This window comes from Columba livia, chromosome 1, assembly GCF_036013475.1.
Source record: "Columba livia isolate bColLiv1 breed racing homer chromosome 1, bColLiv1.pat.W.v2, whole genome shotgun sequence".
Taxonomy (NCBI): Eukaryota; Metazoa; Chordata; class Aves; order Columbiformes; family Columbidae; genus Columba; species Columba livia.
The window spans coordinates 154,473,146-154,496,404 of NC_088602.1; the positions used below are offsets into that span (position 1 = coordinate 154,473,146).

General features: G+C 40.7%; 1 long non-coding RNA gene across 1 annotated transcript; it reads left to right on the forward strand.

Moving 5' to 3' along the window:
- The first annotated feature begins 5,976 nt into the window (after positions 1–5,976).
- On the forward strand, positions 5,977–8,082 carry LOC110359013 (uncharacterized). Its single transcript, XR_002413890.2, has 3 exons — positions 5,977–6,084; positions 7,213–7,307; positions 7,914–8,082. It is a non-coding gene; the product is annotated as an uncharacterized LOC110359013 (long non-coding RNA).
- The last annotated feature ends 15,177 nt before the right edge of the window (positions 8,083–23,259 follow it).

The window sequence follows — 23,259 nt, forward strand, 5'->3', positions numbered from 1 at the left end:
TTACTTTGACCTCTCCCTTTCCCATCACATGCGCAGGTCTCTCTTCCCCTATTTCTTCATGTTTCTGTGAAGTCTCAGATGTTCATTCCCCTCTGTCCTCAGCCTTGCTGCCTGTTTTTGGAAAGAGGGAAAACTGTCTAAATTCAACTGTGGATTAAAATACACTGTATGAAGGTGATTCTCCATGGAAGGATGTCCCATGATAACAGATTAGTGAGCGCTGTTAATGGAGGGGCAGAGGTGCTACAGGTTTCTTGGTGATATCTGTGTAGATCCAGGGGTTAGTCCAGCTCCCTGATGATGCTCAGTGCTGCAGATCAAAATTTTACATTAATATAACTCTAAAAACTTGTGTGTCATGATGTCATCCTCTCCCATTTGTCAACAGCAATGGGTTAGTGCAAGTACTCTGAGGCATGCAGGTATTAGAGGTCTTGATATTTTCTCTGAATTTAGAAAACTTTAGCCGAATCTGTCTCTTCACCGTTTCTTATAAGCAACTTATTCTTATAGGAAGGCACTTTCAGAGCACTCCTGCAGTGGTTGTGGAACCCTCCTGTAAATGGCAGTCACTATCACTAATGGCTAATAAGGGCCCGAATCCTCTTGCTGCAATTTCATCCTGCATCCCAGGGCATTACAGGCTATTTTATGCTGTATAATATGATATTTCACTGTGTCCTTTTAGAACCTGTTGTTCTTCACAGACCATTCTTTGAGCATACCTACATTCCAGGAAAATGCAGGCAGTAATATATGCTTTGCTTTCTTTCTACACCATATAGTATCTTAGAGATCCCTCTCCTACCACAGCTCACTTTTCTCCTAACAATATTAACGGATCAGATTCTTTTGTATTTTTTCCCTATTTGAAATATTCCCCCGTGATTCTAATAATTTTCACTTGCCTTTTTCAACATCTCTTCCAATTACTCTTGTGGCCTCTTTGAGCTGAGGTGACCAAAATAAATGTAGTATTCAAAGTAAGAGCATGCTGTACAGCAGGTTTTATACAATGGCATTATATCATTTTGTCCATGCTATTCACCATCTCCTTTCCCATGCAGCCAAACATCTTATTTGCTGCTTCTGCACACAGAGCAGATGTCTTCATTGAATGATCCATAATGATGCCTAGAATTCTTTTCCTAAAAAATAACAGCTAATTCTGCATCCATCAGAATGTATTGGTAACTTAAATTGTTCCTTCCAGCGCTCATTACCTTGCACTTGTCTAAAATGAATCTAATCTGCCCTCCTGCTACCAATTTTTCTAGTTTGATAGATCTTCTCAGAATTTCTCACCTCATCTTCACTGAAAGATTTTGTTCCCCTGGACAATACTGCTGCTTGCTTTTGTCGTGCTCTCTTCTAGTACTTAATATTAACACAGTGGAAATGATTCATTACTCATGTTCCCTGATCAACGTCTCATATGAAGGCCTGCTTGGAGGTGGTGTGAGAAGTATAACCATCTTTTCTGCCACCCCAGAGGGTAAAAGGATGGCTGTAGCCATGCAAAGGGAGTGCAGCTGTCTCAGGAAGCGTAATTGTGGAGTAACACACTAATTAATTTCCTCTCTTAATTGAGCCGCTCCTGCATTATCTTCATGAAATTCGGAGCAGCAGAGCCCTGGAGCAGCTCTGCTTCTGAGAAGCAGACGTCCCTCTGGGCTGTGAGTGTGAGGACATAAGCTGCAGTTGCAGCTGTCCCCATCTCCCTGTGTTTTGCCACTGCCTGATAGTGTTCACAATCTAGAGATCCTGACCTGCTTCTGTAATTTTTGACCCGCAGCAGGACTCTGTCCAACAGTAATTGTCACCTCATTATCTCATGTGAAGATCAAAACAAGCCAACACACCCATGTAAGAGCTTCATCCCCGATACAGTAATTATCCCATTCTCTTACCCTTAGCGTTAATAACAGAACAAGCACATACAGAGATGGACTGAACACATGAGATGAAGAGATCTGTTGATGGCACAGCCATAAGGCAGGACAGGCCCTGGCAGACAGGGCCTGGTCTACGTCTCCAGTCGGGAAGCAGGGCAGGTGGTGGGCACCTGGGACAACCCTAGGCATTGAGCATCAGCATGGGGTGGGGGATGGGTCATGGGCAAGGGTGGAAACTCAAATGAGATACAAAACTGTGTTTGGAGGTACGTTATGGTACAGTTACAGCTTACAAGCATTTGAACAGTACCCATGCAGGTGATAGGGCCGTACAGGATTGTATATATATGTAATGTTACTAAATGACGGAAAATTAAAAAATGAGTTATTTTATAGCACAGAATGTTCCTGACACTGGGATCACTTATACTATGGAACAGTTATTGCAAAGGGGAGGCCCTGATGTCCTGTCACTTGGGACATTTAAAATTAAGCTGATCAAAGCCTCAACAAATGTGCTGTGGGAGAGACTTGAAAGATAGACAGGTATCATAGTGAATAACAAGAGTTTTCAATCTCTTATTACTATGACATTGTAGCTTGCTTTGCACAGCAAGAAAAAGTTGCACAGAGTCATTATATACAATTTAAATCTTTCAGTTTTGTTACATACCTAAGGAACAAACTAAATTCCAACAGGATATCACTATACCATGCCCCTGCCAGCTAAGCCTGTGTGAATGGCACACAGATTCATGTTCGTAATGAATAAGAAATGGAACGACAACCTGTCAGCTTTGCTGAATTGGCCTTGCTGCCAGCCAGAATGACATATTTCAGTATTGTCTTAGACATTTTTACCAGTTTATCCACCAGAAAGAAAAAAAATAAAAAAAGAACTCTTGGTGAACTATTAATTGCAAATGGGCTTAAAATACTCTATCACTGAAAATACAGAGCAAAGCCTTGCCCTGGGATATGCATGCAAAAGTGCTGTTCTCTTGAAAGTGACTTGCATCCAAGGGCAATGATTAGACTATTATTATTTGCTCAAAGAAATAAGCCAGGTAGTAATGAAGAAGGACATTCTTAGTGTTTTCATCCATAACACTGCAACCTCAAGACACACATATTTTCAGATTTAACCTGAAATCTTTTACAGCATGCAATTAGCCTGACAAAATACTGTTTAAAGTCTTATTCATTAAGAGATTCCTCAGGGTCTTGATATTTTGTCTTCTAAAAAAACTTATCATTATTTTAGAGAGTACAAGGCAACTTTTCAAGTGAGAGCAGATACTGAAAAATAGGAGGGAAAGAAAAGGAAAAGGAAAAGGAAAAGGAAAAGGAAAAGGAAAAGGAAAAGGAAAAGGAAAAGGAAAAGGAAAAGGAAAAGGAAAAGGAAAAAAGGGAAAGGGAAAGGGAAAGGGAAAGGGAAAAAAGGGAAAGGGAAAGGGAAAAGAAAAGGAAAAGGAAAAAAGGGAAAGGGAAAGGGAAAGGGAAAGGGAAAAGGAAAGGAAAAGTGAAAGGGAAAGGAAAAAGAAAAGGAAAGGAAAAGGAAAAAAGGGAAAGGGAAAGGAAAAGGAAAAAGAAAAGGAAAAGGAAGAAAGGGAAAGGGAAAGGGAAAGGGAAAGGGAAAGAGAGAAGGAAAGAGAAAGGAAAAAAGTAAAGGAAGGGAAAAGGAAAAGGAAAAAAGGGAAAGGGAAAGGGAAAGGAGAAGGAGAAGGAGAAGGAGAAGGAGAAGGAGAAGGAAAAGGAAAAGGAAAAGGAAAAGGAAAAGGAAAAGGAAAAGGAAAAGGAAAAGGAAAAGGAAAAGGAAAAGGAGAGGACTGGAAAACAAATGTACCCATTGAGGTTTGTAGGGTTGAAATGAAATCTCTGTTCTCATTTGCATCCATGAAAAACACTCTTGAAGTCACACGTATAACACAGAGAAACTGGAAGGTTGGTGGTCTTTTGAGTTCATTTTGGGGAAAGAGCATCCCACATCTACTTGAAGACTTTGTGAACTAGGCAATTTGTGGACTAGACAACTTACTAAGAAGTTGAAATATTGATGTAAAACAGGCCTTTAACTTTACATATTGAGGCTTGTGAAACGCAAATGCTTTGAAAATAGTTTATAGTCCCTGATTGAACAAGCCTAACTGTTGGAATTTAGGATTGTGTTTTCAGAAATGAGGAGTGAATGTAAGACAACCTAAAGCATTTCTGAGGAAGAGCTGGGCACTGGTCATCTGCAAAATTGGGCCTTTTGAAACACCTTAAATTAGACACACAATATGATTTTGCATGCTGGAAATTAACTCTTTAATGCCTGGTACTGACATGCTTGAAATTTGCACTGCTAAGAATTTACTAAAGCCACTGAAAATATGTTCATTTTCAGCAACATTTCTTCTAGTACAGGTGCTTATGGGGTATTTGCAAAAGATCCATTGGATATTCATAGTAGTATTGATTATCATTATGATAATAATAGTAATATGAGTAATAATAATAATAATAATAATAATAAAATAATCAGCATTTAATTGTTTGGAAGTGGGCTTTGGCAAGATTTTTTGCGAGTACCTTTTTGTATTCTGCCCAGGTCTGCTAAACAAGTGTTTAAACAGGCTCCAGCATGCTTTAAAATCTGGCCCAGCGTCTATTAGAATGAACTACAAAATTCCTCTTAATTTCAAGGGGTGAGGAGACCATTTCTACAGTACACCAAAATCTCTGTGACAACAATAGTAGCAGTCATTTCTTTTCTCATCTGCAAGATGAGATGGGCTTCTGTAAAATTCTGGGTAATGGTATTGCAGCTTCTGACCTTCATCAGGGAAATTCTCATTGCTGAGTCTTGATCTTGGGTCCACATGCTCTGTTTCCTTTGAACATGACTAGACAGTTATTGGAAGCTTTCACTCCAATGGCTGCTTTGAACATGAGACAGCTGCACTCCTGCTAATAGCTCCACCCTGTGCTGTAACTAACTGCTGCATTTCCTTCACATACAGTTTTCTCTATATGGAATTATTCTCAGCAAGAAATTTGGCCTCTGTCTCAGGTGGTTTGCATTAGCCTGTTCAGTTTTTATTGCCATCTTCCAGTCTGAACTATTTTTTACCTGTTATCTTATATTCCGTTGTGTTCAAAAGATTCTAATAGTAGTTATGGGAAAGCCACAATGGAATATTAGCTAATTACTAATTACTTTTATGAAACATGTCTAAATTACTACAAAATATTTCTCCACAGTGGAACCTACTTAGGTTCTATTTCTGTGAGGATTTATGCTTGCTAATTTATGCTTGGTGGTTTGAAGTTCTGCGGTAAAAAAAAATCAAGCCTATCTTAAGTGTTTCAAGAAGGGCACTGAGAAACAGAGCAACTTCAAGTCATTATTATTCATCTTTTTTTTTTTCTTCTTTAACATTAAAAGATCTGATTCCTGAGGGATCAGTTAAGTACTTCTTTAGCTCCAGTTAAGTTGCTGTCAGACTTGGCCTCAGCGTATGAAATAAAGAAGCTAGAGACAGCTGTTGTGGAAGTATCAAGTGATGATACAGAGTAGTATAATAAAAATAAAAATATATCCTATAGACAGCAGAATAAAGCAGTGTTTTCCTAATTACCTTGGAACTCTGAGCTTGACAAGAAAATATATCACATAGGTATGGTAAAAAGAATTCATATGAAGAGAGCAGTTGAAACCTCCTGCAGCATATTCCTGTCTCTCTGTCCTCAGGTATGAGCATGTTATCGTGTTATAGATCACCAGGTCATATTTCATTTGCTAAAAAGCTGATGCCAGGCACTGCATAGCAGAAGCTATTTGCAGTGCATGTAAGTCTTAATGGACTTTTAAACCCTAGGGAAGATGCTAAATCTTCTGGACTTCATTATACTTGACTTGTACAGGAATATGTTATGTTTGAAAAGCCTTAACCCCAGCTTTACCAGCTCTTGGTTTTGGCTGTGCCTGAGACATCATGACTAAGGCAGCAGCCCTCACATACTCTCTTACCCCAGTGCCGAGCACATCTGTAATGTGGTGTGAAATGCTCCTGCTACGTTTTCCTTTGTCCTGCACAGTCCAGAAGCCATAAGTGAGGGTAAACCTTGGAGAAGCAGAAGGATCTGCAGCAACAAGCCCATGACCCGAGGGGAGAGTTGCTTCCTCACGTCACTGCATGCTCAGGTACAGTAAGGCCTCCACTCTGCCTTGGGTTCCCCGCCTTTTATGAGAAACGTGCCATTTCCCCTCCTTTGGAGGATACTTTTCCATTTCCAGGACAACAGAAAGAACCTCAGGACAACTGGCAATTCAGCTATTGATCTGTTTTCACTTCTAGGTAAATACATTATTAAAAATGGAAAAGCAAGATTTGTTCTTTAAGTAGCCAAAGTATGACATGTGATGGAATATGAAAATCAAGGAGTAACATGCCCATTATTAGCTTAACAGCAAAATTCTTGTTTTTTATTTTCTTCTCTTTTTGCTGTTATGCTTTGGAAAAGTTGCTGACACTCTCACTGGCTTCAGACTTCTGGTGCTCTTTTTTGGTCAACAAAAAAACCTACCTCAGTTTTTATTAGGTTTTCAAGGCAGACCTATCACATACACAGGTCAGAATGAATCACCAAAGTTTATACATAGACATTGTATGGAAAATCTTAAATAGGCACTAGCACTGTGTGACACTTCAAACACTGTAATATCTGAATAACCCTATCCCGATTCCTGGCTGGAGGTGGTTCTCATTCATCAGGGAGGTTAGAGCATGAGTATAGTAATGGATTCTAAATTTAAAGAATATTGTAAATTTTAAACACAATTAACTATCTGAAGCTATTTCACCTCTTCGTATCAGCCTTTTGAATTTTACAATTGCTTGATTTCCCCAAAATTTTAGTGAACTAAGAGCTAATGAAAAGGAAAGTCTTCCCTCAGGCTGCTGGGGTTACATCTTCCCACACCCCATTCCCTCTGAAGTGCTCATGAGGCTCATCTCAAACTATTGTAGTTACTAGCTTGATTTTCCTTTGCCATAAAATGTCAGGCTTTAGGCTGTGCCTGGAAATTACAGGAGAAGCTCAGCTCTCCGTGGCACCAACTAAGAGCAGAAACCTTGGCACCTCTGTTGTCACTGGCAAGCCCAGAGTTTCTCCTTTTTTTTTTTTTTGTTTTGGGAAGGAAAGCTGGAGAACATAATTTTAGTGTACTCCAAAGACTCCGAGAACCTCAATTGACTCAAAAGATGTAAAAAGCTAACCAGGATTTATAAGGTAACTCTGCCATTTTAGTGTGTGCTATTTTGATTTACAGGACTGGTGGCTGGAGTTCAAGAGAAGTTGCATCTGAGACTTGAACTGACTAATTTGACAGACACAGGAGAAGGCGCTGTTTCTGGTTTGTGGCTGGTAGGTACTTGACAGGCAGTCACTGTTTTATTTGGGCAGGTGAGAAGTCCTAACACTTGCTGTTTCCCTGGAGCTTGGCTTACAGAGCTATGAGCTGGTTTGCAGTGTTTGGTTTCCTGGTAGGCAGAGATCGTTCCCAGAGCAAAAATGCAGAGGAGAAAGCAATTCATAAAAACAGGGTGCAGTGTGACTGACGAAACCACAAATATTGGGCTGGCAGCAAAGGGATTTGAAGATCCAGGCTGATGTCACAAGGAAGAGAAGGTTTTGCTCGCAAGCTTATTGAGCTGCCTCTGCATCTTACAGCACTCACTGGTGACTAGGCCTGGGACTGAGCTAAAATACTGCATGCAGGCACAATCGTGGGTTCATACGCAGCACGAAGGGGCAGGAGCAGGTGCTGGGGAGCATCAGGATGGCTGTATGCCAGCCTCCAGGGCTCTCACAGGCTGTGGCGGCCAGCAGCTTTTCTGGGGAACACCAACAACCGTGAAGGCAGCACTAAGGGAGGCTCTTCTTCTAGTGGTAGCAAAGTGCTTGGGCTCACTTCCCTGCTGTCCCAGTGTGGTGGTTATAAGTCACTCGCATGCTTTGTTTCCTATTCAGATAACCCCCGGCATCAATGTGAGCAGCCCACGGAGCAGGATGAGCTGCTGTGCCTCTCTCCTGACACACAGGTCAGCGTGTGAGTGGCAGTCATGGTGATGAGTGGTGTGGCACCAGCTGTATTCATGGGAAAACTCATCTGCCCCTTCAGGAGAAGTTTTCTGGTCATTTTTTCATTTCAAATGCGAGCACTAATGCATAAATGGAAGTGGCGTGGAGAACAAAGCTAAACATCAAAGCACACTGCTGAATATAAGTGAGGGAGGATGGACAACACCTTTAAACCTGAAAGATTAAACCCCTTAGAATAAGGGTAATTTAATGGAGGAAAAACCTACTTTATTTTACCTTCTATTGAGAGGAGCAAAATTGCATTGCATAGCTTTCTGGTCAGTTAGGGACCAGCTGCCATTATACACAGTACAGCCTATGGGACTGGAGAGGAAGGTGCTTTCTTTTTCCTCAGGTTTAGGAAAATAATTTTGAAGCAAATTAACAAGAATTGGCCTTCACTGACATCAGTTGCATCTGTCCAGAAAAGATATGTGCCAGCAAGAAAGCTAGTCATCTCAAAGGCTAAAAGAGGTCACAAAGACATGTAGCTTATATAGATCAGCAGTTGAACCTAGAAATATGTAACAAATCTTGTCCACAGAATCATGAGATATTATAAAACAAGTTAGAGATGCTTTTTTGACAACTTAATTTTTAAGCTTTAGGGATCTTATGAGCATCCTTTGATGGCCATAATGGCTCATTAAAGGCTTGGCTCTTTGAAGAAATGTGACTGAAATCTATGTTCATCAGCCTCTTTGCCTGCCTGACCCTCTTGAACCAGCTGACTAATCCTACTAGAGTTAGCAAAAGGGCAGAAGATCTTGAAGTTACAAAGGTTTGACAAGTTTCACAAAAATGGGCCGCTGTGAAAAAATTGAAGTTTCATGTTAATACTTGTCACTGAGGCAAAAGCCTCAGCACAAGCACAAGAGCTGTCAGCATGGGCTGAAATAGCCACAGCAGTTACAGAGCAAAGAGTTTTAGTCCTGAAAGTAAGGGGACGCTGGAAGGAGTTGGGGCTGTGCAGGGGAGTAGCTGAGATAATTGTGATAGGGGCAGACAGAAACAGGAACAAATGCAGGATATAAATAAGATATAAATAAGTAGCAAATCAGTCATTGTTAGTTGTCCTGTTACCGTAACTGGTTGCTTTTTCATGTTAATTACAAGTCCCAAATAGTCACAAACCTCCAGGAGCTGCAAAATTAAGTGAGACATCAAGTTTCATGATGTTTGTGATAAGCATCAAGAGATCTGGTAATATTACAGCACTGGAACTCATTCTTACATTCCCACAGGGTAAAACAAATGCTGAGTGGTAATACCTCGTTAAAAGCACTTTTCAGAAGTGGTCTCTATATTTGGTGGAAAAACCTCATTAAAGAAAACACAGCTTACTAGCATGAGAGTTCATTGGAAGTCAGATTTATCAGCAAGAGCAGGCCACTTATTTGTAATCTGTGACCTCAAACACACCTTGCCCTTTGGACAAGAGGGGAAGGACTGACTAAAATGCCAGTGAAATGTAAGAGACATCTCAGATACATCCAAAATTGAGCTACTGACATCCAAAGTATTTAGGGAAGAATGTATTAGAATGAGAAGTATTTGTTGTCTTTTCTAACATAGATCTCACTTCTGGAGCACTTGTTGCCGCTTTGATTGAAAATGAATATGCTGATACAAAATCCCACTAAGCAACCTCACATACGTACCAAATAGTTCTGAGTGGACTGGGAAGGGAGTGAGCTGCTTATAACACAAGGAAGATCTCTCAGAAATAGTCCTTATTTTGCAAAGTCTTGGTAGAAGTGATTTTTTTCCCCAGTGATGTGTTTCCTTCTTGGGAAAGAAACTGCTCTTCCAGCACGGTGCTTATGTGGGCTTTATTGCCATAGTGCTGAGCTGCCCTCCTGCTTTACACTGCAGGGGCAATCCAGTTCTGCAGCTGGTGCCTGCCAGTAAACATGCTTTCAGGGAATTAAAGCCCCATCAAAGGAAAAGTGGTCTCTAAGCCTGACCTTTTGTATGAAGCCACTTAACCAGCACCTGTTTGCCCAATCTGTACCCTTAGCCATGTTTCTTGACCTTGTGGTGCCTGCTCGTCATCGCAAATGCCTGTTCGTCATCTTTGTCCCAACCTTTGACTATCTTCTTGTAATGCCCTTTTGCTTCACCTGCCCTTATCTTCTTCTGTCCCATATCCTGACACACACTCTATCTTCTGACTGTGCCCTTTCATGATATCACCAGCTAGGTACATCTTCTGTCTTCTCCAGGCCAGATATCAACTTGCTTGCACATTGTGACAGTGTATTGTAATCCTAATCTGTCTACACTTATTGTCCTTATGCCTTCCTGTTATGAAGGATCATGAGTATGTCTAAAAGGCAGGGATGTCCTCTGCACATACGTAGAAGTATTAGCTGTTCAAGCTATTACTTGCCTCATCCTTTTTTCCATTGTTTATCAATGAACTGACCATCTTCTAGGCATTATTTCTCCCTCATCCTGCGGGCTAGTTGCAAAGACAAGAGAGGACCAATAATGAATAGTTGGTAGGTAGAAAAATCGTAATCCAGTACAAGCTAGTTCCAAGGGGATTGTATGTCTATATCACTGTATATTTATTATAGATAGTCATAGAGACTAAGGCCAGATCTACAAAGCATTTTCAAGGGGAGCAAAGCTCCAACCTACCTCTTAAATCTCAGCCTGTGTGGCTTCCTTACAGACACACAGGGAACGTGTGATGGAGCAGGAAATTGAATTAAGCTTCCCAGGTAGCGAGTCTAAACTGCAAATTTTTTAAAGTTCGAAGCCAAGTTGGAAAAACGATTTGCAAGTAAGCACTGCACACCAGTGAAATAAGAAAGTTTCAGTTTATTTCAAAGTATAGAAGTTTCTGTGAATTGCAGGTGTTACAGATTAACACTTTAATAAGAGCCACATGCATTGCATCCTTTATGTCTGACTCCAACTCAGGTTGAGAGATAAAATTATTTTGACATCTGAGGGGGGACATAATGTTCTTTCTGAATATAGATCAGGTTGTCTGTGACATGTAAATTAAACTCATCTGAGTAATTTTTTTTAAAGAAACACGATGGTAAAGAAGAAGTAGAAAATTTTCCATGCTTATGTGCTCACATGCAAGTCCAGTTCTAATTACAGAATCTCTTTGAATGGACAATGGCAATGCTTTAATCTTGTTTTACTGAAACATTAAAGCATGTTCTTAGGAATGGCTGTATTCAGAACAGCATATAAGTAATATCTAGACCACAATGCTTTCCCTTGGTGCTGGCTGAAATTTCCATTCATTACTTCTGCCAGCCCTGTCTAGTCTAGTTTTTGGAAGATGTTTACATATATATTCAGATAACTTACCATAAGTGTACACTGTTTTTTACCTTGTCTGCTTAAATGTGTCCCACAGATTTATTGTACTTCTAATGAAATGTTTCTAAATTGGCTTCACACTGCTTCTATGAATTTCAATTTTCCATTTTTCCTTTCAGTCTGATTGTAGCTAGTTTTCTCATTTAAAGAAAATTCATTCTGTTCTCTGAAGCTTTGTGTTGGAGACAGCTATCTTAAGCTCTATAAGAGAGCAGAAGGTGACATGTCAGGCAAATGGACCCAGACTCCAGTGTCTTCCAAAAACCCGGACATTCACTTAATGGCACTGTCACTTCTCAGCCTCTACAAACCTCTGCAGTGCTATGCAATGTTCTGTCTCTGTGCACCCTCTTCTCCCTTTCATGGCAGACTAGTTTGCTGCCCATCTCTAGTTTTTGTGTTAACATGTCTCTTCTTCTTATGCTGGTGAGCAGCTTGTCCCTTCATTGTTCATCATTTGGTTCTACCCATGCTATCTTCCACCCTACTGCAACATTCAGTAGCTCCCCAGAAGTGTCATGGACCCAGATGCTCACATCCATACTTGCACAGCATTCTCCCTTTGTCTTACTGTGCAAATCCCTACATGTTCAGCATTTAGGTATTATCGCTTATCTGCACAAAGCCAGTGTTTGTATACACAGAAGCCACATGTAGTAAGTTTGTATTTGCCAAAGAGTTTGCATACATTCACTAATTCAGTCCCCTGAGGAACAGAGTGCAAGAAGTGGCAACATGGTAAGCTTTGTTTAGAAGAGGTTTTGTAAATTTTCCATTCACAGCTTAGTTTTTCCACCCCTGGGAAAGAGTCCTTGATTCAGAATGCCATGCATAAAGAGAAGCATCTGGTTTCGTGATACTTCAGGGGTGAGAGGATGGAGTACAGGGAAATTCAAGAACCTGGTGTGACAGAGAGGCTTGAGTAGATGGGTACCTTCCAGGTGAACCAGAAAAATAAATATCTGTATCCTGTTCTTCTGAGACTTGATGCTATGGTTGTTTTACGAGTATTTGGCATCCAGTTCCTGGAGCATTGTGATTTCTGTTTCTTTCTTTTACTTTACTTTTCTGTCCCATTTATGGGGGAGCTACAAAAGCTCCCACAGGAGATTCCAGATGTTATGAAACATAAATGTAGAGGGATGTACAACATTCAAAATTTAACAGGGATTTGTTTTGCCTTCTAATTTCTGTTTACAGAAGCAAAAAACCCTTAAAACAAGGCTGCCATGCTCATTATTCTCCACTTTTCCCCAGGCACATGCTGTGTGGGTGGGAAAAATGAAGCCTCACAGTCTGATGCTGGCTACTTTCTTTCTCTCTAGCCTGTCTCCATCCCTGTTTAGGATTTTAACAGAAGAGGTGATAAATCAGGTGGAATGATCCTGCCAGCCATTTTGCCCCGGAAATCCAGCTTGGGTGGCAAGAGAGAGAGTTCACAGAGCAAGCACCAGTGATCACGCAGATTTCAATAACAGATACCTTATTCTGCTTGGCAGATGTGTCTTCCACGCACAGTTGACACAAAGTGTCATTGTACATCTCTCAGCCCCTGCCAGCACTTGAAAGCCATATCGACTGTGCTTGAGCAAGGCATAAAACCTCTTCCATTCAAAGCATCCAAGGCACCTTGACAACTGCAGAGATAATTTACTCTGTATTCACTTTGTTCTCTTGACAGACTGGCAAGTCATAACTGTGTTAGGGCATTCAGGGGGGTCTAACCCGCTCATGCTAAAGGACGTAGCAGAGAACAAAAGAGGTCATGGCCTCAGTCTCTCCATGAAAGGGAGAGTTCCACTTGTGTATGCAACAAACTCATAATATGAAAGATCATCCAAGAAAGGAATGTTTCTCACCAGACATAGACAGTGATGCATATGGGATCAGAAAATATTTAATTACCATGGACATGTCTAAGGCTCTTCTTTTGCCTTTCAAACAGCTTATCAGAAGGAAAACATAAGAAGGTATGCATCATGTTTGTGTCCTATGCTCTTCTCTTCAGATGAAGAGGCTGTGGACTATCTAAGGTACATATTTGTGATTTATTTAACATTCTGCTACTGGTTTGCATATTCTCTTATTTCACTTTCTGTATCTGCAAACAGGCAAGTTTGGAAGGCGAACACCCCTTTATAAATGACCAAGGATAGCTTCTGTGAATTTGTAGGAATGTCGCTCGCTTACAGGATACAGACTCCACAAGGAAACAGCTATGGAAGGCCAGCAAATATTACCAGTCCTCTTTGAACATCTTGCAGCTGAGTTTTGCAACCAAAATAAGATTGGAGTTCCTTTCATTTGCCTTTCTGGCATTTAGATTTCATAAGCATTGTTTTTGTCTTCCCATGTTTGAAAGCTAACTAAGATGACAAGAAACCATAATGTGAGACGCATTTAATCTTGACATTAGGCAGTGTTATATTCAGCCTTAATTTCACTCTTGTGGCTAGAGACAAGGCCACTTTTATGTTAAAAAAAATAACCAAATACTAGGAGAAATGTGTCTGATAGGAGAATGAGAAACAAGGACCCTCGGGACAGCCATCAACCCTGAAGAATTTGGTTCTTGTTCCAGCTTAGCTCAAATAAAATCAATGTGAGAATTTGTCCCAATTCCAATTAGTCCACATCATAGATCAGTACATCTGGCAAGTCCTCAAAAGATCTGAGCAGATATTTCAAGAGGATGAGCAGCCCCTATTTCTGTTCCGTTAAATGTCAGCTGAGCATACCTGGCACTTTGCAGGAATTGGTTCCCAGGAGAAGATGACGGCTGAATCTGACAGAGAAGTAGAGGGTGAAAATGGAGAGACACAAGCAGCTGAATCTCTTAAATGTTCCTGAGCATCATTAAAAATAAGCATGCCTGGGGCATGTAAATGAAAAAGACACCTAGGCAAAAACTTCAGATATAATTTTGCAGAAGTAAAAGCCAGTTTCTTGATGCAGCATCTCTAGCTACGTTATTTGAATGTAGTCCGAGACAGAAGAATTTGAAAAGTATTTGCAACATCTCAAAGATATTTTAACATACATTCATTTGGATGTTTTAGTTTTACACTGAGGGGATGAGGGCAGAATAATTCCTGCTTGGACTTTGCTCACTGAAAAAGCAAAATCATTGCTTTTGCAGAAGATAAAGAGAATAACTTTGAACAAGTTCTGGCCAAGTTCACACCAAAGGTGCTGAACTCTTCTTTGTGAAAAGATCTCATGTAGCGAAGATCATTTTGTACTGCATGCTGATATTTCCTCTGAATTAACTTAAACTGGCATTCTGCCTCAAAAGCTGAGAAATATTAAACCTGACACTCTGCTTGTCTGTTCTCAGTTCAGAATGTCTACAGCTATCCTTTTTATAACTTCCCTGTTGCTGCTGGGTTTCCACTTAGATTGTTTAGATGTCCTTTCCCACTATTCTCAAAATCTCTGCTGGCCCCCAGGTGACTCCTGCACTGTGACTCATGGGCCTCTTTCATCAGGAGACAAACTAATGGTCTCCTTCAACACATACTGGATGCATTCTGCACAGCTCCAGGGTTTCTGCTACTGCTAATGAGATTTTTCTGGAGGGCTGTGAAAGATCATTAAGAAGAGGCTTCCGAAAGCCCAATATTAGTTTTTCAGTGTTTAACCGGGGGTGCCTCCTTGCTGCTCAATGCTAATAAGGGCAGAATAGTTGCTTTTCTGGCAGCGTGGTCAAGAATCAGCTCACTGGTGTCAACACACAGGTCCATCTGCTAAATTGGATGTTTCTGAAGTTTTGGAGTGATGAAAAAAGGAGCAATACGTGCTGGCTTATATCAAGGTGAATTGTGGAGCTGAGTGGCAACTGAAAGACTTCTCAGAAGATAATGGTGTAACCTGGCTGCACCTAGAGGGAATTCCTACCTCCATTGGCTATCCAGTTCAGTGGAGAGAACAGAGAGAATTACCAGAGAGAGATGCTTCAAGAGAAACCCCTGTCCTTGAAGACAGACTGGATGGCACTAGGTGGCGGTGGTCTGGGGAAGATGGTAACTATCCTTGGGAGGCAGCCCTGTGGGCTACTGTTCATGGGGCTGGTTAGGGAGTGGGAAGCATGGGGAAGAGAATATCCACTCCTGAAATAGGAACCGTGGAGAGTGCTGCAAGAGCTGTGCAGCAGAGTGCATGTAAGAGCTTGGTAAAGAAAAAGGAAAAGGTCCCTGAGATGCTGTTTTATAGTATGGTCAGAAAAAAATTCAAGAAGAGTGTGGATAAAAGACTTGACCGAAGGAAAAGGTAAAAGAAGTCCAGGGAGACAGAAAATACACTATGAGATGTACTTCAGTTGCTTTAGACAAAGTCTTTTCCTCACAATCCAGAGTTTAAAAAAGACCTTAGGTTTCCCTACTTGATACTTTGGAAGACAGCATGGAAAACTGCTAATTTAGGAAACTGGAAATGCTGAGATACAGGGTTTAAAGACTACTGAGCTAGCTGGAAAAATTGAAGAAAGTCAGTGGATTACTGTTTTCAGGACTTCCTTTTACCTAGGAAAGAGAAAGAGTCAAAGGCATTACTGATAGGGAATGCTTCACAGTTTTTGCAAGACCACAAGAAGAGATGACCCTGATGAGGGCACTCTGTCTTTAAGAGTACCTTGTCAAGAAAAAAGTGCATTTGAGTTTAAGAGGAAGCTTAAGTTCTGACATGCTGATCTATTAAGCTTCGAAAACAGATATGCAGTTCACAGAGCTTTCCCAGAACAGTGGCAGAACTGTCCAAAGGCTCAGTGTCAAGGGACTTCTGAATACCACATCTGAAACAAAACAGAGACGTGTCCTTCTTTGTGAAGTAGAGCAGGTAAAATCACTACTGGGATCATAGATGAAAGGTGCAACAACTTTGAATTCTGCTTCACTTTACATAAAGTGACGGGCAAAAACGGATAAAAGCTATGTGGTTGCTGCATTTTTGACAACAGTCTGTTGGCTAACATTTAATACTTCTGAAATTTTAACTGAAGAGGTGGCTAATTTTGAGACCGTAATACAGACATGTCCGTATTCTCACGTTAAAAACAAAATGTACGAGTAATTATATTTTTTACCTAAAAATACAAAAAGCATATGAAAGATCTCAAGAGGATTCAGGGTCAGAGAGCTGTTTTTACAATTTCTGGGAATTAATGATGTTCCTGTTAAGATACCAGATGGTGATTATCTAATAACAGGGATAAATGTATGAACGATCACACTGGCAAGGGAAGGAGGCCAGAATGCTTACATATGAGGATGTCTTCAGAGCAAGGAGAAGCTCTGAGCATAGCTTAAAGCTGGAGGATCCCAAATGTCCCATCATTATTGCTCTTGAGACTATTTTCTCTCCTCCTGTAAAGCCAAATGCTCCTGGAAGGGTTTTAACTCAGGTGAGCAAAAGTCCTGACAGAAAGGCTATATTCACATCAGCCAAGGGTGGAGGAAGCCTCTTATTTGAAATTTACATTTGCACATAAAACAAGTTTCTGCTAAAGTGGAAAAACTTCCCATCACTTAGAAACAGAGATGCTTTTTCTTGGTTGCATCTAATATTTTCTTGTCTGCTTGCTGTGTCAGCTCTTGTTTCTGGCCTGAATTTCTCAGGGCACTTACATTTGCCTACATTTAATTCTTGCCTTAGGGTATGGTTTTGGCAAACTGACAGTTGGCATGTGCTGGGCATCCAGGGCATTTCCCTGGGAAACAGACTCTACAATAAAATCTGTTCCACACTGATAACAATTAGATCTGAAGAAAAACAGCAGAAAAGTATGGCCAGGGGCCTTTGGCAACTTTGGAGAGAGCTGGAGCTCCTGGCTACAGCTGCTCAAAAGAGTCTAAATTAACTAGAAAGGCAGGAAGCTTTCTGCGAGCCTTTAGCCTTGAAGGAAAGCTAAAACAGTGAGATGTACAGGTGGTTTGAAATCATCACCTGCATGCCTGCAAGGACAAAAAAGGTAGAAAGACCCTTGGTGAGGCAGTTGCCATAAGGAAATTAATCTTTCGTCTAGCTACATGAATCAGTAATTTGAGAGTGCTGCTGTGCACGTATGCACAACAGACAAGGGATGCAAATGTAAGGGGCAAAGGGAGGAACTGGACAAGCTGAATTATTTGGGGGTTCTATCCCGTACCTCCATGGCAAGGCAAAGGCAAGTCAACCTCCAGCAAGTCTCTCTGTGAGCAGCAGATCAAAGGCAATCTGGTTACTTATGAAACCCCGTGGATTGTTTTTTGAAGGTGCGAAGGTCAATTGACTTGTCCTTGTTGTAGGTGATACCTTTTATGTTTCTCTCCTGTCTGGATGCTAAGAGTATCTTTCTCTTCTTCAGGACTATCAACAGAAGTTTACATGAGCTTAAAATATTTCAGACGAGTGATTCTCCATTTATTTATCTGAAATCAACGAAAGAGTTCAAAAGTTAGGAGTGCTAGATGCATGGAGAGAACAAATAAGTCGATAGACAGAGCTTGGTTGCAAAAGTCTGGGGATTTTTTTCATCTCAGAAAGCAGCTTAGAATCTGTTTGGTGGGAGATGAAAGGCATACTGTGATTGTCGCCACTGCTGCTCAGGATGCAATTCTGGAGAAAGTAAGTATGGCTATTAGAATAAGAAGCCTAGGACAAGACATATCCTATTTTTCTCACTAGTGTAGAAGGCAGTTTGCGGAGGTGGGATACACGTACCAACCAGGCTGATGATTCCTAAGGTCATACCAAAAAAAAAAAAAAGAATTATTACAAGGAGCTACACACACTGTTTACCAGCATAAAATTCAAGAAAGAGGCTGAAAATATCTTTGTACAGGGTTCAAAATCAGTGACACTGAAGAAACAAAGACTTGTCATGTGCATGGGAAATATCTGTCACTTTAAAGACAGCCCACACCAAACACCTTCAGAAAAAGAATAGGCTCCCAGGAGTAACATGAGAGTAGTTTTGTGTGGGCTAGAAAAAATATCTACCCCTTTCTTACAATATTAGTCTCACTTGACTGTAAGAACTTAAAAAAACCCCAAAATCCCTGTGTAATTGAACACTGATGACAAAGTAGAGGGCTAGCAACAGGAAAGGGAAAAATAAAACCCAGTTCTGAGCAGGATCCCAAGCTCAAGTATGACTTCAGAGATGTGATATTGCATATCTCTTGAGGGGAAACAGTGGCAGCAAAGAAGTTGTGGGAGTAGCCCTGCAGTTGTGTAATCATCCTCACCCATCGTTTGGCCAGTACAAAGAAGCAGATGGCACCTTCCTCTGCAGACCAGAAGCAAGTGAGATAAGCAGCTTTATGATGTCTGTGTTACTTGAAAAGGCCTAAAGGAAGCGAGAAGCATAGCAGTTTGAGAGGCTGTGTCCCTGCTATGTTGCGGCACAAGGAGGGGTTTCACCCCTTTCTAACAAGCCATGTGCTCCAACTGGGCCTCTCTATGTCCTTCCTCCCAGAGCCCCATTGTTATTTGCAGACATAAAATACAACTGATTTTTTTTTGTCTTTGCCTTTGAAGCAGCCTTCCTTTGACTTCCTAGCCTTTCATCACCAGCTAAGATGTGTTTCTCTGTTTCCTATGTTTAGACATTGCAAATCTTTGAGAATTTGATGGAGTTTTCTGGTGATCAGTCATCTGTGAGTAGGGAGCCCAACTGAAGATATCACGGACAATTTACTTTTTTTCTCAGATTACTTAATCTCAGTCTCTTAAGACACAGCAAAGGCTTTGTGCATTTCCAGTACAAACAGCCTATCAGTTGAATAGTTAAGGATATATTTTAGTCCTATGGTAGTTAATGGGTGAAACTCATTGGAAGTAAAATTTAGCCCATGCCAAAATGGCAATAAGAGTGAGAACTGCATGTCTAAAAAATCAGGACCTTCATGCTGGTGTTGAACATACCAGCTCTTCAGAGCTCCTTATCTAAGTCAATGTCCAGTCATCCTGTATCTTTATGTTAATTACTTTGGAGAAAATGAGACCTTCTTTCTCAATACTCTTACCTTTCCCTTAAAGGCATAGATAGTTCAAAAACAAGAAGTAGTCCCTTTTTTTTTAATGCTTGTTGGTTTTGCTAGCTTCAGCTGTACCCTTATACATGGAAGCTTATTGAGTTATTTCTGAATGCATTTTAGAAGTTGTAGCTAAAATGTTTTTGGTAAGAGTATTATCAAAACGACCATGTTCTTTGAAAGGTTGAAAAGTTCAACAAGCTAAACTGGTAAAGTCATCTTTCCAGGGAGAAGAAAATGAAATATGTATAATAAATCTGAACCGTCTCTTCCAGGCAGAAGTTGGTCCCAAAAGTCCTACAACCACTGCCCAGAACTGGCATTCAGCTCTCTGTGATTGTTTTTCCTAAGGCTTTGCACAGTAATGTGGGGAGAAAGCCGCTCATTCTGAGGACAGCCAAATTCCTTCTAAACTGTCTTGTGGGGCCTTTCTGTCAATTAAAGAATTTTTGCACTTCATGGGAGTTGGCTTCCTCATGGCCTAGTATTTGGGCTCGCTGCCCAGGCCATGTGAGCCTGCCATGGCTCTCAGTGCTTCTTCAGAGCTTGTTTCTTTCCTCCAGGAAGCCAGTTGAGTGGAGGTTTTGTCTCTTCACCTTGAAGAGCACAAGAGTGAACCCCTTAGGCACAGTGGGAGCCGAATACCCGGGTTTGTTAGCAGTATACAACATGGGGCCTGGCTGTACCTATGTACAGCTGTGGAGTGCTGGCTTTTGAAATGGAAAACACAGCAAAGGAGAGGGGAAGACAAAACAGACGAGCTAAAGGGACATCACCACATTGCTTTAGGCTTCAAGGGACTTATTAAAATCAAGTACATGTTGCAATTTTATAAGTATAGTTTGTGTGAATTCACATTACATAGACATAGAAGCACTAATGTTCTTATAAATATCCTGTAACTGCTGGCAAAGTGTCTGGATGATGAACCCCCTCATATGTGTCTGAGTTTTGCCCAAGGGACCACAGGCTGACTGATGAACTTGTTTATCCCACAGTGTCAGAAAGGCTGGCAGTGCTTTACGATCACAGCAGAGCAAGAGCTCCCATCCAGAATGCTGTAATGAACATGTCTTCTGTCAAGTGGTTAATACCTGCATGGATCATTCATTTTATTTCCAAGCCCTTTGCAGCCTTTCATGGTGACCACAATTTTGCATCTCCAAACTTGCCCAGGAGTCAGTCCCTATAATTTTTTTTCTCTTGTAAAGTTATATTATAGATAAAGTCAGTTCAGGCTGTGTTGGACATAGTTTCTTCACCCTGTAGATTGTTTTCGCTAATATTTGTCACTGACTTTCAAATCAAGTGTGACGTCCTCAGCCTTGTCTCTAAGTTTTACACCAGAATTCCCTCCCATGTCCAAGGTAAACTCATGAATCCTGATCTCCAATATACTCCTGCTGCCTAGCAAATTCTCATTTAATTTAATACCTGTGAGCCAAATCCCTACTTAGCAGCTGTTCCCTGGAGAGAGCAACTGTTTTGTCAGCAATTCAATGACATAAGCCTCTCCTTGGGACCAAAGATCTTGATTTAAATATTTCAAAAGACCTATTCTGAAGAAAGTGGAAATGGTGTGGCATGAGTCATCATCAATTTTCCTGTGAGAGGGAGAAAACAAAGCAGAATTAGTTTATTTAATACACATAATGAGAAAAAGCAGACTTTGTAAGGAAGCAGTGCAGCTGGCAGGTATCTAGTTATTGCCATTCAATAGAGGCACCCTACATTTTCAACACTGCTGTCCCATGCTGACAGGTTTTAAGGTCCAGTGGTATCGTAATCATAGGTAGCAGTGGGCAGCTATGAGTAAGGAAAGGCAGAAGGCACTGTGAAACCTGTCTTTGCTTGAAGCTACAATGAAGCTGAATTCCTGCTCAGAAAAGCTACTCATTCTGTGTTTGTCATGGGACTGAAACACAAAGCTCTAACCCTGCATCCCTGTTGCTGCCTGAAATCAGCGTGTCACCGGGGGAGGTCCTGTCTCTCATGACAACTGCCATCTCCATCAGCACACTGCAAATTCAACCAGGGAGTCTCTGCACCTAAAAGCATAAGTTATGACAGCTTATGCTGGCACATCAACACTGTGCAAGTCCATGTCTGGAGAGGAACTGCGTACTCTGTAATCCCCCTCTGAGCCAGGGGTTGCAGAATCTACAGGGAATGCTTTTATTTTGCACAGTGTCAGGGAAGCTGGGAAAATACGTTGGAAAAGGTCACTAGGCTATTTGCAAAAACTCTGAAGAGATGCTTTTACCGTCTCAGCCTTGCAAATATTGAAGCAGCCACTCAGCCTGAAGCACTGAATTGTCAGAGGTTTCATATGTACTTTTAAAGGTGGTGGCTCTATGGGAGGCGTGCGTTTGTTCAGCTGGTCACTGCACAGCCTGTGGAACCTTTGAAATCCTGGTCTGAAGTGTCCTACAGCTACCTGGACAGTGGGACTGCACTGCAAGATGTCTGTCCTTTCTAAAATAAGAAAAAAGGCAGTGCTGTGGGAGAAATTATGATTAAAAATAAGTGTGTTTTCCCACTCAGTACAAAATACAGGTAAAAAGAAAATTTAACACTTCCAATCTTTCTGTATCTCTTGCTGACAGCCAGGTATGAATTAATACATTTGTCCTGCTGCTAGAAAAATGTAAACCAAAGATGACTTCCATATTTACTTTGAAGTTCACCCCATTAAATTCCATGGTTCATAATAGGGTTAAATTTCACCCTGAGAACTGTTTTTTTCCTGAGAAGTCTGCTGCAACTAATAATGGATTTCCATTCACATTACCTGTTTTAAAATTTGAATAGGTTTAGAGGGTTTTCATTGTGAACCTTTTTCCAATGAAAAGTGATTTTTGGACCAAAACAAGGATTTTTTTTAATAAATTACCCCATTAAAAAATGAAATAAAACAAATGAAAAAACCCCAAACAAAAAAAAAAAAATCAACCAACCAACAACAACAAACAAAAAACCCAAGATTACAGTTTTTCTTCTTTTTCAGAAGGAGAAAGGGGAGATAACTTTCTAGCAATAAAATATCTGTTTCTCTAGAAATACATTTGATCTTAATTTTGAAAATGGAATGTATTTTTTTTTTCTATAGGAATCTTCAGAAATTGTGTGTTTCTTCTTTTCTTTTTTGTTTCTAAAACATGCCTGTGTGGAAACTTTAGAAGTCCGGTGAAATGGGTATTATTCCTCCTAGGCTTTGAGCAGAATACAATTGTTGGCCCTTTTGTTTCATTAATTCCCCATACAAATATACATTCTACTCAATTTAGGATTGTGAAAGACACAGGGATTAGAAACCTATTTAGGCTGACTAAATCCTTTGGAAATTTAAAATGAAAAATATTATCGCAGTTTGGGTGTTACATTGACCGTTTTCTTGTCTAACTGGTTAATTATTTGCTTGAGAGGATCCCTAAACCTTCTTGTGAAAGCAGGGAGCTTTGGCAGTGATTGCAATCTCCAAACCATAAAGGTAAGCACACATTATCGCCTGGAGTGAGGGGAAACACAAAGCAGCTGAGGAATTTTGATTTTTTCTTTTGCTATAAAAGCTTTGCTGAGAGGACAGGTACATATGCATGATTACAAGGAACAGCTCAAGAAGCAAGAGTTTGGGAAAACTCACAGGAAGTGATCAAGCACAAACCCTTTATATGAAAAGGGTTTATATGAAAAAGGTCTAAAGAACAAGCAAAAATTGTCTATGGAAAAAACAAAAGGGAAGAGGGAGGGAGTGCAAGGTGGGTTGTAAGACGATGCACAGCCAAATGGCACCGGTGCAAGTGAGCACATAAACTCGGAGAGTTTGCTTCCTCCTGCCTCTTGAAGCAGCAGGACTGTGATGCATCCTACTGTGG